Source organism: Palaemon carinicauda, chromosome 6, assembly GCF_036898095.1.
Source record: "Palaemon carinicauda isolate YSFRI2023 chromosome 6, ASM3689809v2, whole genome shotgun sequence".
In the NCBI taxonomy this organism is placed as follows: Eukaryota; Metazoa; Arthropoda; class Malacostraca; order Decapoda; family Palaemonidae; genus Palaemon; species Palaemon carinicauda.
In genome coordinates, this window is record NC_090730.1 from 95,733,890 (window position 1) to 95,746,697 (window position 12,808).

The 12,808-nt window shown below is 40.2% G+C and overlaps 1 protein-coding gene and 1 pseudogene across 1 annotated transcript in view; one reads left to right on the top strand and one right to left on the bottom strand.

Moving 5' to 3' along the window:
• Nucleotides 1-12,808, top strand: part of LOC137643158 (chymotrypsinogen A-like) — a 107,527-nt gene that overhangs the window by 91,540 nt on the left and 3,179 nt on the right. The gene's annotated exons all lie outside the window — the stretch shown is intronic.
• LOC137642323 (zinc finger MYM-type protein 1-like) lies at nt 4,730-6,483 on the bottom strand (annotated as a pseudogene).

Below are 12,808 nucleotides of genomic sequence, written 5' to 3' on the forward strand. Positions count from 1 at the left end.
CTCAAGGCTCTAAATCTTAATACAGGGTCCCTTTTAATAGAGATGTCCATTTTAGTGCTGCTCACATCACTATCTGTTCTATATTCTTTGTCCTCCTCTTCTGTACTCCTTTCAATTCTATCAATATGAACTGAAAATATATAGACAAAAGCTTTTGAATAAAGTGCTGAGGTGATAGGAAAGTGACATTTAAGAGTCCTTGAAATGGCTTTTGCTGACTGCACGTGTTCCACTGCATTGTTACCATACACATTGCTGAGAGCCTTAAAACTTCTAGATGCTTTCTTGACCTGACAAATACTTCCAAGGAAACTCACCATGGGATGGAAACCACCCAAGACCAGAACAATATTCATTAATTTTGTTTGTACTACCACATTGCTTGTAATCAAAGTGGCTTAAATAAGTTGCCATGGATGTGTGCACTTCAAGACATTTGTATTGATCTATGATGAATGATAATGTTGAGTATATAAATGAGAGATTTAGAATAATTATATCCAGACCAATTGGGACGAGGTCCCTCATCTTTCAAGACTATATCACTGCTCCTGAGTAAATCTAGGACAAGGGAATGAATGTCTGGCATAAAATCAAGTGTACACCTTTTCTTGAAGATCAGTTTCGACAGTCCCATTGTTGATAATACCAAAGAGTTTATGACTAGAATGCCTTTGTGTTTAATGACATATACTACGCTATTCAATTTTTTTGTGTTTGATTCCAGAGTGACTTTTTGGATATAAAGAATTAAGCTTACTAGGGGTCAAGAATGTTATGACCATGCCATGTGGGGAGCCTTTACCATCCATGGTCCTGATGTTGTGATCGATGTTGTTACCTGACCACTGGGTAAAAGATTCAGCTAATTTGTTAACTTCTTTGTTATATCTGTCATTTTCCTTAATAGAATAGTTATACCTCGCTACTTCATCCATGCTCACACAAAACCCTGATTTGTTAAGGTGATCAATAAGCCACCTTGATCCAAAGACATGGGAAATATCTACATCCAGCCCAAAAAGTATGGGAGGGAAAGATGATTGTGAGGAGGTGATGCTAACTAATGTTTGACCAATACTGCATTGCTTTAATTTACTCTTACAAATAAACTGCATATGCAGTTTCCAAGGAATCCATTCCATTGCAAGTTAGTACTCTGCATTTTTTTCTGTTGTCTGGTAACACTCACAATGCAAATTCCTAGGTTGAATATCATCTAATATGAAATTTTCAGCCATTGATATTATTCTTTCAACTTTATCCTGTTTGATCATGGTAGGCCTACCACTTGTCATTAATTAATTATTTCACCAAGTTATTGAAACAAACCTTGTTACTTTTACTTTCCTCTTCAAAAAATAGTAATGTGGTCTCCATACTGTTCCTTTAACTTTGTTTTCAACCACACTCTGTTAATTTCAGCATCAGATCCCAATCAAGTAAAACATACATTGAAATAAGCCATATTATCATGATAATTTGGTGTGTCAGGTGTAGAACTTGCTCATATAATTCTCGTCAATTCATTTTGACCATGATATCTTAGTTTGGCTGCTACCAACTCAATACAGTCCAATAGCCTCCTTTTCACATTTTCTGCTAGTTGGCGCTTTTTAGAAGAGCAGCTTGTGAGCAAGGTTACTCGCACTGAAAGTACTTGAAATTGCCGTCCATTTCTGCAGTATGGGAGGTTTCTTTCGTAAAACAATTTTCTCATATGATATCATTCACTTCATAATCGCTTATTAACTTGTTATATATTCAACACGCTCTTCCCCTCCTTTCTTCACAGTTGTAAGATTTTCATGTGGTGGCTAGGGGTCTTTGCATTTATTATTATTATTATTATTATTATTATTATTATTATTACTATTATTATTATTATTATTATTACTGTTGTTGTTGTTGTTATTATTATTATTATTAGCTAAGCTACAACGCTAGTTAGAAAAGCAGGATGCTATAACCCTAAGGGTTCCAACAAGGAAAATAGCCGAGTGAGGAAAGGAAATAAGGAACTAGATAAAGGTTATGAGAAATAATTAACAATTAATAACACATTTTAAAAACAGTAACGACATCAAAACAGATATTTCATATATAAACTATAAAAAGACTTATGTCACCCTGTTCAACATAAAAACATTTGTTGCAAGTTTGAACTTTTGAAGTTCAAACAATTCAACTACCTGATTAGGAAGATCATTCCATAACATGGTCACAGCTGGAATAAAACTTCTAAAATACTGTGTAGTATTGAGCCTTATGATGGAGAAGGACTGATTATTAGAATTAAATGCATGCCTAGTATTACGAACAGGTAGGGACTGTCCAGGAAGATCTGAATGTAAAGGATGATCAGAATTATGAAACATCTTATGCAACATGCATAATGAACTAATGGAACGACGGTGCCAGAGATTAATAACTAGATCAGGAATAAGAAATTTAATAGACTGTAAGCTCCTGTCCAACAAATTAAGATGAGAATCAGCAGCTGAACACCAGATAGGAGAACAATACTTGAAAAAAGGTAGAATCAAAGAATTAAAACATTTCTTCAGAATAGATTGATCACCGCAATCTTAAAGGACTTTCTCATTAAGCCAATCTTTTGTGTAATTGAAGAAGACACAGACCTAATGTGTTTCTCGAAAGTAAATTTCCTGTCGAGAATCACAATCAAAATTCTAAAAGAAATTTTTTATAGAAATATTATCAATGCTGATATCTGGATGTTGAGGAGCCACTCTTCTGATATCTACTTACAAACATACTTTGAGTTTTGTTAGGATTCAACTTCAGGCCCCATAATTTGCACCATGCACTAATTTTAGCTAGGTCTTTATTAAAGGATTAAGCAGCCCCAGATCTACATTCAGGAGATGGAATTGATGCAAAGAGTGTAGCATCATCTAGATATGCAACAAGCTTATTTTCTAGGCCAAACCGCGTGTCATTACTGTTCATACTATATGTATGAACAGTAATGACCCAAGAACAGTACACTGAGGAATACCAGATATCACATGCCTATACTCACCATGGTTTCCATCAATAACAACTCTTTGCGATCTATTATCTAAAAAATTAATAATGATGTTAAGAAACGACCTACCTACTCCCAACTGTTTGAGAGTGAGAACAAGGGCCTCAAAATTAACACCGTCAAAGCTAGCTCTAAAATCAAGACCGATCATACGAACTTCCTAACCACAATCAAGGGATTTTTGTACAGCATTATAGATAGTAAGAAGGGTATCACATGCTCCAAGGCCTTTACAAAAAGAAAATTGCAAACTAGGGAACAGATGATTACCTTCAGCAAACCTATTAAGACATTTTGCCAGAAGACGTTCAAAAACTTTGAATAATATGGGAGTTATGGAAATTGGGCAGTAATCAGTTGGACTTCAACTACCACAAACATTTGCGTAGTGGAGTAACATTACTTATTCTCCAAATAGAGCTAAAAATTCTTCTTGCTAACTTGTGCAAAATAACGGATAACTTTTGAGCTAAGAAATCTGCAGTATTTATAAGCAACCAAGGAAAAATACCATTTGGGGCTACACCTTCATAAGCATCAAGGTTCATCAAGAGAGCTTTAATTTCACGAGATCAAAAAGATAAACTATTTAGTTTAGCCTCAGGAAAACACGAATGAGGAAGATGAAGTTTCTCATTACTTTGTTTACTTTTAAACACATCAGCCAAAAGGGTTGCCTTTTCCTTTGGAAAGTGAGTGACTGAGCCATCTGGTTTAAGTAAAGGAGGAACTGTTGCATATACACCAAAGAGTGCAGATTTAAGGGTTGTTTACCACTTACTTCCCTGGGTTGTACCAGAAAAGGTTCTTTTATGGTTAAAAGGTATTCCGTTTCAGTTGAAGCATAAACTCCCTAAGAAAAAGCTCTAAGCTGAATATAGTTATTCCAAGTCAATTCTGATCTGTTACCCTTCTAAAGATGATAGGCCTCCTGCGTATCCAAATAAGCACGTCAATGCTCATCATTCAACCAAGGCTTGTCCTTCTCTTGGCACCTTAGCAGACGAGAAGGGATACGCCTATCAATTATGTTGACTAGATTTTCATTCAAAGGGACATCAGGATCAACACTATTATACAATTCTGACCAATTCAAGCCCAAAAAATCCCATTGCAGTCGGCTTTAGATTCCATATTAATCTTACATGAGTATGATACATCAGGGACAGGCTGCTCAGTCTTCAATACTAATTAAATCAAGGCATGATCAGATGTCCCAACAGGAGAACCAACCTTACTTGTTATAACACCAGGGGAGTCGATGTATGTGAGGTCCAAGCAGCTACCAGACCTGTGAGTAGCTTCACTTATGATTTTCTCACAGCCTGATACATAGCAGTGGCGTCACTAGAGGTTACATTTTGCGGGAGCTGGAGCTGTACCAGCTTGATATATTTTATGTGACCATTAGATGATAACTTGGTAGATGAGCATGGGGGAAAATTGAGTATTGCATGCATGTCACATATATTTATATATGTAGCATGTTACACTATGAAACTATTCTCTACATACACATATACTTTCACGATTTCTTACAGAAGAACAAAACTGTTTAAAAAGATAAAATAACACGGAGCCATTTCTCTTATAAATTAAAATTGATTAATAAAAGACATTGAATACATGACGTATATTGCATCTAACTTAATTGAATTAGAGGTGAGTATATTGCATTCATCTTAATTGAATTAGATATAAATGCCTTGTGGTGGATTTACCTGAGTTTGACTGTAAAGATATTAGGATAGCTGCAAATCTATCCACTACCCTATAGAGATCAAGGGAATCCACTACAATTTTCTCAATAGTAATTGTGTCTAAACTAGTTAGTCTTTCCTAACAAATTGATGCCTCGAGGTAAGTTTTGACCAATTTTAAGACGGAAAAAGATCACTCACATTTGGCATTACTGTGCAGGGAAAGCTAAGCCAAATACATTTTATTCAAAAGTGTGGGGAAATCTTCCTTCATTGGTTTCAGTTTATCCAAAGCATCAGAAATAGATTTCACATCATCCCGTAGTGTTCTCTGAGCAATATGTAGTTCTGCATGGAGCCTTTCCCTTTCAATTGAGTACTGGTCAGCAAGGTATTGCAGGTCACTTTCATTTAAGAAATTTGGAGATGATGGGTGGCAAGCAGCTACACCAAGAAAAATACTTTTGGTTCATCAAATCTTTGTCTAAATTCAGACCTTTTACAATAGGCTTATGGGTCATCAACCTGTTCAAAAGTGTCTCGTTGGCCTGTGTTTTCGATTATATAGGATTCCAACAGACATGAAGATGGTTTCTTTTTCCTTGAAGGCTGAAGGAAGGTTGCAGTTATATTTTTCTAGGTGGGAGAATCCGTTGATTTTTGCCAAATAGCATTCAAATGGCAGGCTGTTGTTCTTTTGTCACTAATAATTTCAAGTGTTTCTTGTGCCATGCTAAGTGCTGCAGCAAGCTCCATATTCTCATTTCAGAAAAGGTAAACAACAGAAAGACTGTCTCAAACTTATTTAAAGCTTGTAGGAATCCATTAGCTAAGGCCTTTTCTTCACTAGATCTTCCATAGTAAGACGAATCTTCTAGAGTATCCATCAAAGTATTATGGTTTTATTCCCATGTGTGTTGACACACTTTAGGAAGTTCCAGAACTGACAATTTCTTTGTCTTTCTGAAGGTCTATGAATATATCATGGTGCAAGGTTGAACCACGGAGGAGGTTAATCAGAGCTAAAATTCAGTTAAAAAATTCTGCTACTGTGTGCAAAACATGTTAGACAAAAGCATGGATTCTTCACAGATTGTCGGATTTGTGATTGTGCACCACTGAATTTCCCACTGATTACAGATGTTGTATGGTAACGCTATGCTATTTGTTTATCAATATTCAGGTCAAGCTTACGGAGCTTCTCACAAAACGTACTAGCGACAGAAGTAGCATCAAGATTCTTCAAAGAAATGAATCCTATGAACCTCGCATTTACTGTTTCATCTATAACGTACCTAATGCAGGCTAAGAGCTGCTTAGTAATACTAACATCTCCAGCCTCATCAGATATCACTGCAAAGAAGGGTGATGATTTGGCTTTTTGGGGAATGACACCAAGCACACAATCAGCTACAGCTTTGAGAAGATAGTTCTGACTTAACCCTGATGTATACTTGGCACTTAATGAAACTATTTTTTTTCAGGTCACAAAATCTGTCAGAATCTCTGCTTATCAAGTCAAGAATTTAAAGAATTTAATGAACCTTCACTCTCATTATGCCCCTTGAATGCTATGTTTGTTTTAGCAATTGTAATAGCAATGTTCAATAGTGTCTCAGAATATTCTGTATTGTGAAGAACCTACTGTTTCTGTTGACTATCAAGTTGTTCATGAAAATCACCATGCAACTGTGAAATTTTAAGGTTGTTCCTGGTATGTGCCGTTTTCATGTTTTAATGCCTTTTCATGCATCTTTTTCCAGTTACTGAAACCGTTGGTAAATGCTGTTTCTCTACATTATCCTACATTATCACCAAAGAGTCTGCATGCAAATCAGTAAACTCTGTCACAAGTCACGGAGTATTCAAGCCATTCATACTTACCATATCAATTACACTGAAAGGACTTGGTCTGAAAACCAAACTGTACTTTTGGATAAATTTTTAGTCTTGGTTGTGTGGGTCCATTTTCAGGTACCATGGCTATATCAATAAATTATCTTTTAGTAGGAATTACAAGATTTTCACTTGTGCTGGGAAATGGCCGTATATATATATATATATATATATACACACAGACACACAGGCACACACTCTGATATTACGTATATTCATACACAGATATTAATCATAAACCTGTGCGCACGTATATATATATATATATATACTGTATATATATATATATATATATTTATATACTGTATATATATATATATATATACTGTATAGATGTATATATATATATATATATATAGATATAGATATATACTGTATATATATATATATATATATATATATTAAAAGATTAAGTTAATATCTTATCCTATCTAGATAGGATTGAAGTACCAGTTGCAACGGTCATTCTTTAATGATCTCACCAGCCGAGTAGTGGGAAAAACAGATTAAAGAATAATGTCATAAGTCTTGTAAACGTCTATGTGCATGTGTGTAAGTCTTTCAATTAGCTTAGTGGCCTAGGCACTTACTAATGAATACCTTTTACTGAATTATCCCCTGACTGCAGTCTATGACTTTCCTTGGATATCTGATGTAGATACTAAATTGCTAATATCTAAGGTTTGCATGCTGATTGGGGATACTGTAAGTTTCTATGGGATGTATTGGTTCAGTGTTATTAGGGGGGTTGCTTAGCCCCAATAGCCCCCACTTGATGACGCCACCGATTCAGAGGCAAAGTCTGAAGCTCTTAACCCATGGCGATCGGTAGGAGAAACCGAATTTAACCACTTCCCATGGTGAGCATTGAAATCACCAACAAAGTCAAAAGAGCCTTTTTCTATCATTCCTGTATTTTAGCTACAATGGTAAGAAGACAATCAAAGATAGAATCTTCCATGACTGGATTCCGGTAGATCGGACACAAATGGATGTTGTTGTGCCTACCACAAACTTTTATTACCTGAATCTCATGACATCCACATTCACAGCAGAACTTATGGGAAGCAAGGTACTCAGCCCTAATATACACCACTATTCCCCTAGCCCAGGGAGTGGCATCCCATTTCAAATTTATTGGCTTCTTAAAACCAGTTCTAAGGAGCTCAGATGAATGTCTCATATTAGAAACCAAAGTTTTTGAGCACAAAAGAATATCATACTGTCAGGACACAACTATAAGGTCTTGAATACGTGCATGAAGACCACGAATATTGCAATACAGTACACGACATTGACGAAATCTAGGACGAACTGTTCTCGGATTTTACTCAATGTCTCCAGACTGTATAAGAATTAAATTAACACGAATGATAACAAAAACAATCTGTTTTAAGGAAATATAAATTAAGTGATTGATCAAACCCATAGACTATAGAAAAAAGTCGGAAAAACTGGTCAACAATTCAGAGCTGATAGATCATGCATGGCTAATACCCTCCAGCATAGCCACTTCAACTGAAGGGCAGTAAGGATGGTTTTGAAAATAAAATGGAAAGAGATAAGGAAAGGGCAACCTTTTGAGAAACCACCAGGTATCCATGGCCATCTTATGAAGCCTTCCCAACATACCATTAAAAAAAAAAAAAAAAAAAAAAGAGTAAAAAAAAAAAGAAGATAGAATTGTGTGCTCGCGCGTACCCTCAAGCAATATTCGCACAATATTCATGTATCTAGAGTACGCGATGTGTCAAAAATGACTGCTAGATATTTAGAGACATATGCACACACATGCACATGCACTCCCTCTCATCAGAGTATGACTACTCCTTTTCCCCCTACCCGAGGGATAGGGAGAGCTGAGCATGAGCGGATATATATATATATATATATATATATATATATATATATAATATATATATATATATATATATGTATGTATATATATATATATATATATATATGTATATATATATATATATATATATATATTACTGTAATGTATAGATATTAATTAGTGAGACTTGTTGATGTTATAGGTTCATTACTGTAGTGCTATAATAATAGTAAGATGTAAATTCAGTTTGCAATCCATTTTTTTTTCTCATCAATGACTGTACAAAATATATTGCATTCATATATTGTATTTTGGGCTGCAAGTGTTCTTTTGTAAATTATTATCTGGTTGTGGTAAATAAAAGTATCTGTCTATATATATATATATATATATATATATATATATATCTGTACTGAACAGTTCAGGTAGTTCCTGGATTCCTCTGTGATCCACAACTTTAACTATCAAGCCATTGCCAAAGCCTTCGGCCAGTGCGACAGATTGGTTTTCCTCAAGCTGCATTTGTACTGTCAGATAACGTCAGATGAAACTGGAAAGTACTGATTTCCTTGTGGTGTTTTGGGGAACTTCCTGTAGTTTAGAACAAGATGCTTTCCATCGATGACATGTGTAGGTGTTGCATCTCAAGCAGTTTAATGCTCTCTTTCAAGGTGTTTGATAGAGAGTGGTTTATCATACCTGTCTAAAGATAATATTAATAATGCCACACCTTGGTCAATAGCAAGTAGTGACTGAATCTTTTTCATTATGGTACAACCAAGAACATCAAATATCTCAAACTGGAGTTCCTCAAGGGTCTCAATTAATGCTATCCCATCAATGACATATGCAGTATTCTTTAGGTCAGAGAGTTAGGCAACTGGGCTTCCTTGCAATTAGCTTGCAACTTCTTTGCTAGATCAACCTTGTTGGTTTTTCACATAGTTCCATCATTGTTGAAGAGAGATGGTAGCACTGAAGCCAAGTAACAGTCTCACAGATTTCGATGAAATAGTTGTAAGGACATCGCTCCCTCCGTCGTCCAGCATTCTCATCAAATTCTCCATTTCATTTAAATTCTCTTTTCGCCACACTGTGGCTCACTGTATATATTTATTCCGCTCCCTCAGAGCTACAATTTTATGTATTTACCATTTCGCTACCTATTTCTATTGACTTGTATTTCAAGCATTTGTACGTGTGAAAAAACACACATATTGTGGCGGTTAGTTCAAGCCAGATTGGCGCCTGCGCGCATGCTACTTTTCCGTCCGCACCTTGTATTATATTCTCACACATGTTTGAATAAACCGTCAGTTGTTGTTGGTGATAGCTCGTCTCACTTTCCTTACAACTGGTGACCCCGGAGTTGAAGTAGTATCAGCGGTTTTGGCTTTGCCATTAACGGACGTATTACGGCCGTGCTACCTTCTTTTACTCCGTTACCTTAGGCATTAGCTTCGGCCTTTGGTGCTCCCACACCTCTGTGCATTTGTAAGGCAGTAGGATGAGCATAACCGACATATCAACTTCCTACCTCTTCGCCGACTCGTCGACTGACCACAATGGCGGATTCAACCCGCCAATCACGCCCAACGGCCTTGCCTCCATACCCAAAGTCAAACTGCCGCCGTTTTCTCAATATAACACCGCTTCCTGGTTCCTGAGAGCGGACGTACTCTTCCGAGTTGCTAGGCTCAGCGATTCCTGCGCCAAGGCTGACATCGTTCTCACCTCCATCCTAGAGGAGGTATTCGACAAGATTTCCTCATGGCTCGACGCCCGGGCTGGCCAAGTTTCCTACGACAACCTGAGAACGAAACTCATCGGTATCTACTCACTCTCCGTTTCAGCAAGAGCACAGAAAGTCCTGGACTCCGCCGGCAAACCCATCGGTGACACCTCTCCTGTCATGGCGTGGGACGAGTTGACCGGCCTGCTAATGCTTCCCGAGACCGACAGCAACAGCCGACGGCCCGAGATTAGCCTATCTCGCGAGATTTTTCTTCAATGCCTGCCGCAGGACGTAAGGGCCCAATTGACAGACGCCGACACACTTCCGATGAACGAACTCCTGTCGAAGGCTCAGAAGCTCCACGAGGCCTCCAAAGCATCTCGCCTCGGGCCATTATCAGTATCGTCTTCGTTCTCCTCCTTCAGCTGCTCTTCCATAGACTCTTCAGCAACGCCTCCTGACGACGACGACGAGATCAATGCTCTGGCAAGGAGGAAACCACCGCAACCGACATGTCCGAACCCTAGGCCTAATCCAGCATGGTGCTTCTTCCACCAGCAGTTCGGCAGCGACGCCAAAAAATGTAGGGCACCATGCAATTTCTCTAGAGGATGACGCCAGAAGAAACTGCCTACCACCATCACAGCTGCAGGAAACCAAAGCAAAAATGGATTCTATATCCTCGACACCGCCTCCAACCATAGACTCGTGATCGACACCGGCGCTATGCAGTCAACATTCCCGCCGTCACAAGCCGACCTAGACCGTGGTCCCAGCAAAGAGACCCCCTCGCTCGTCGCCGCCAACGGGTCTCCCATTCGGTGTTATGGGACTAGGATCCTCAGGATATCTATCCTGGGCCGATCGTATTCCTGGCCCTTGGCCATCGCTGACGTCAGTCGCCCCCTCCTCGGTGCAGATTTCCTCGCTCACCACGGACTACTTGTTGACGTTGCCAGGAAACGCCTCATCGACACAGGAACCTGCCGGTCCCGCCCCCTGAGAGCCGGCCCTGCCACAATGTCTGTATCCGCTGTAATGATGCAGCCCTACGCCGACCTTCTGCAAGAATTTCCTGACGTTTTCAAGCCCGAGCTCCGACAATCCCTCCAAGCATGGGATCTACCACCACATCACGATGACGGGACCTCCTACATACGGCAAATTCCGCCGCCTCCCGCCCCAGAAGCTGAGGGACGCCAAACGCGCCTTTGAGGACATGGAACGCATGGGTATCTGTAAGAAAGCTTCGAGCCCCTGGGCATCTCCCCTACACATGGTAAAGAAGCCTGATGGGACTTGGAGACCTTGTGGCGACTACAGGCGCCTCAACCTCATCACAATGCCCGACCACTACCCTCTGCCCAACATGCAAGACCTGGCGAATGCGTTGCATGGTGCGAAATACTTCACCAAGATGGACCTTCTCAAGTCTTACTTCCAGGTCCCCGTATTTCCAGAGGACATTCCGAAAACTGCCATTGTGACACCGTTCAGATCCTACACCTTCGCATACTCAACCTTCGGTCTACGCAATGCGGGGGCAACCTTCCAACGCCTAATGGATAGCATCCTGGGCGACCTACCATTCTGCGTCTGCTACGTCGACGACATCCTGATATTCTCAAGGACCAAGGAGGAGCACCGGAGGCATGTCCGTGCCGTCCTCAAACGCCTGCAGGAGAATGACCTAGTTGTACGTTTCGACAAATGCACATTCGGCGCTGAATGAGTAGACTTTTTCGGTCATCGCGTGTCCTCGAGTGGGGTAAAACCCCTGACAACCAAGGTGGACGCCATCAGAAAGTTCCCGACACCTAGGACCACCCGCCAACTTCAGGAGTTCCTGGGGATGGTCAATTACTACAGGCGCTTCATCCCCAACATCGCAAAGACCCTGACACCCCTCAACGACGTCCTGAAGGGAAAGGCGAAGAAACTTGAGTTGGGTTCCCCACAACAACACGCATTCACCCGGACAAAGGACGCCCTCGCAAACGCCACCACCCTGGCTTATTTCGACGGCAACGCCCCTCTGCTACTGACGACCGACGCCAGAAACGTCGCCTGTGGGGCTGTGCTGGAACAGCTCGTTGATGGTTCCCCTCTACCATTGGCATTCTTCAGCAGAAAACTGAAACCCGCTGAAACAAGATACAGCACCTTCGATAGGGAGCTCCTAGCCGTCTACCTCGCCGTCCGCCACTTCAGGCACATCCTGGAGAGCACACCCTTCACGATCGCGACGGACCATCAACCCCTCGTACACGCCTTCACAAAATCGACAGACGCATGGTCCTCCCGACAACAACGACATCTCACAGCAATCGCCGAATTCGGGTGCACCATAAGCTACGTTCCCGGAAAAAAAACCCATTCGCAGACGCCCTTTCAAGGATTGAAATCGATGCAATCCACCTGGGAATTGACTATGCTAACCTCGCATCAGAGCAGCGCACCGACCTAAAGGCACAGGATCACCTGACGGGGCCATCTGCGCTCAAGATAACTGCAATTCTCCTCGGGAAATCAGGAGTAACTATCCTCTGCGACACCAGCACCGGCAGCCCACGTCCCTGGATTCCGAC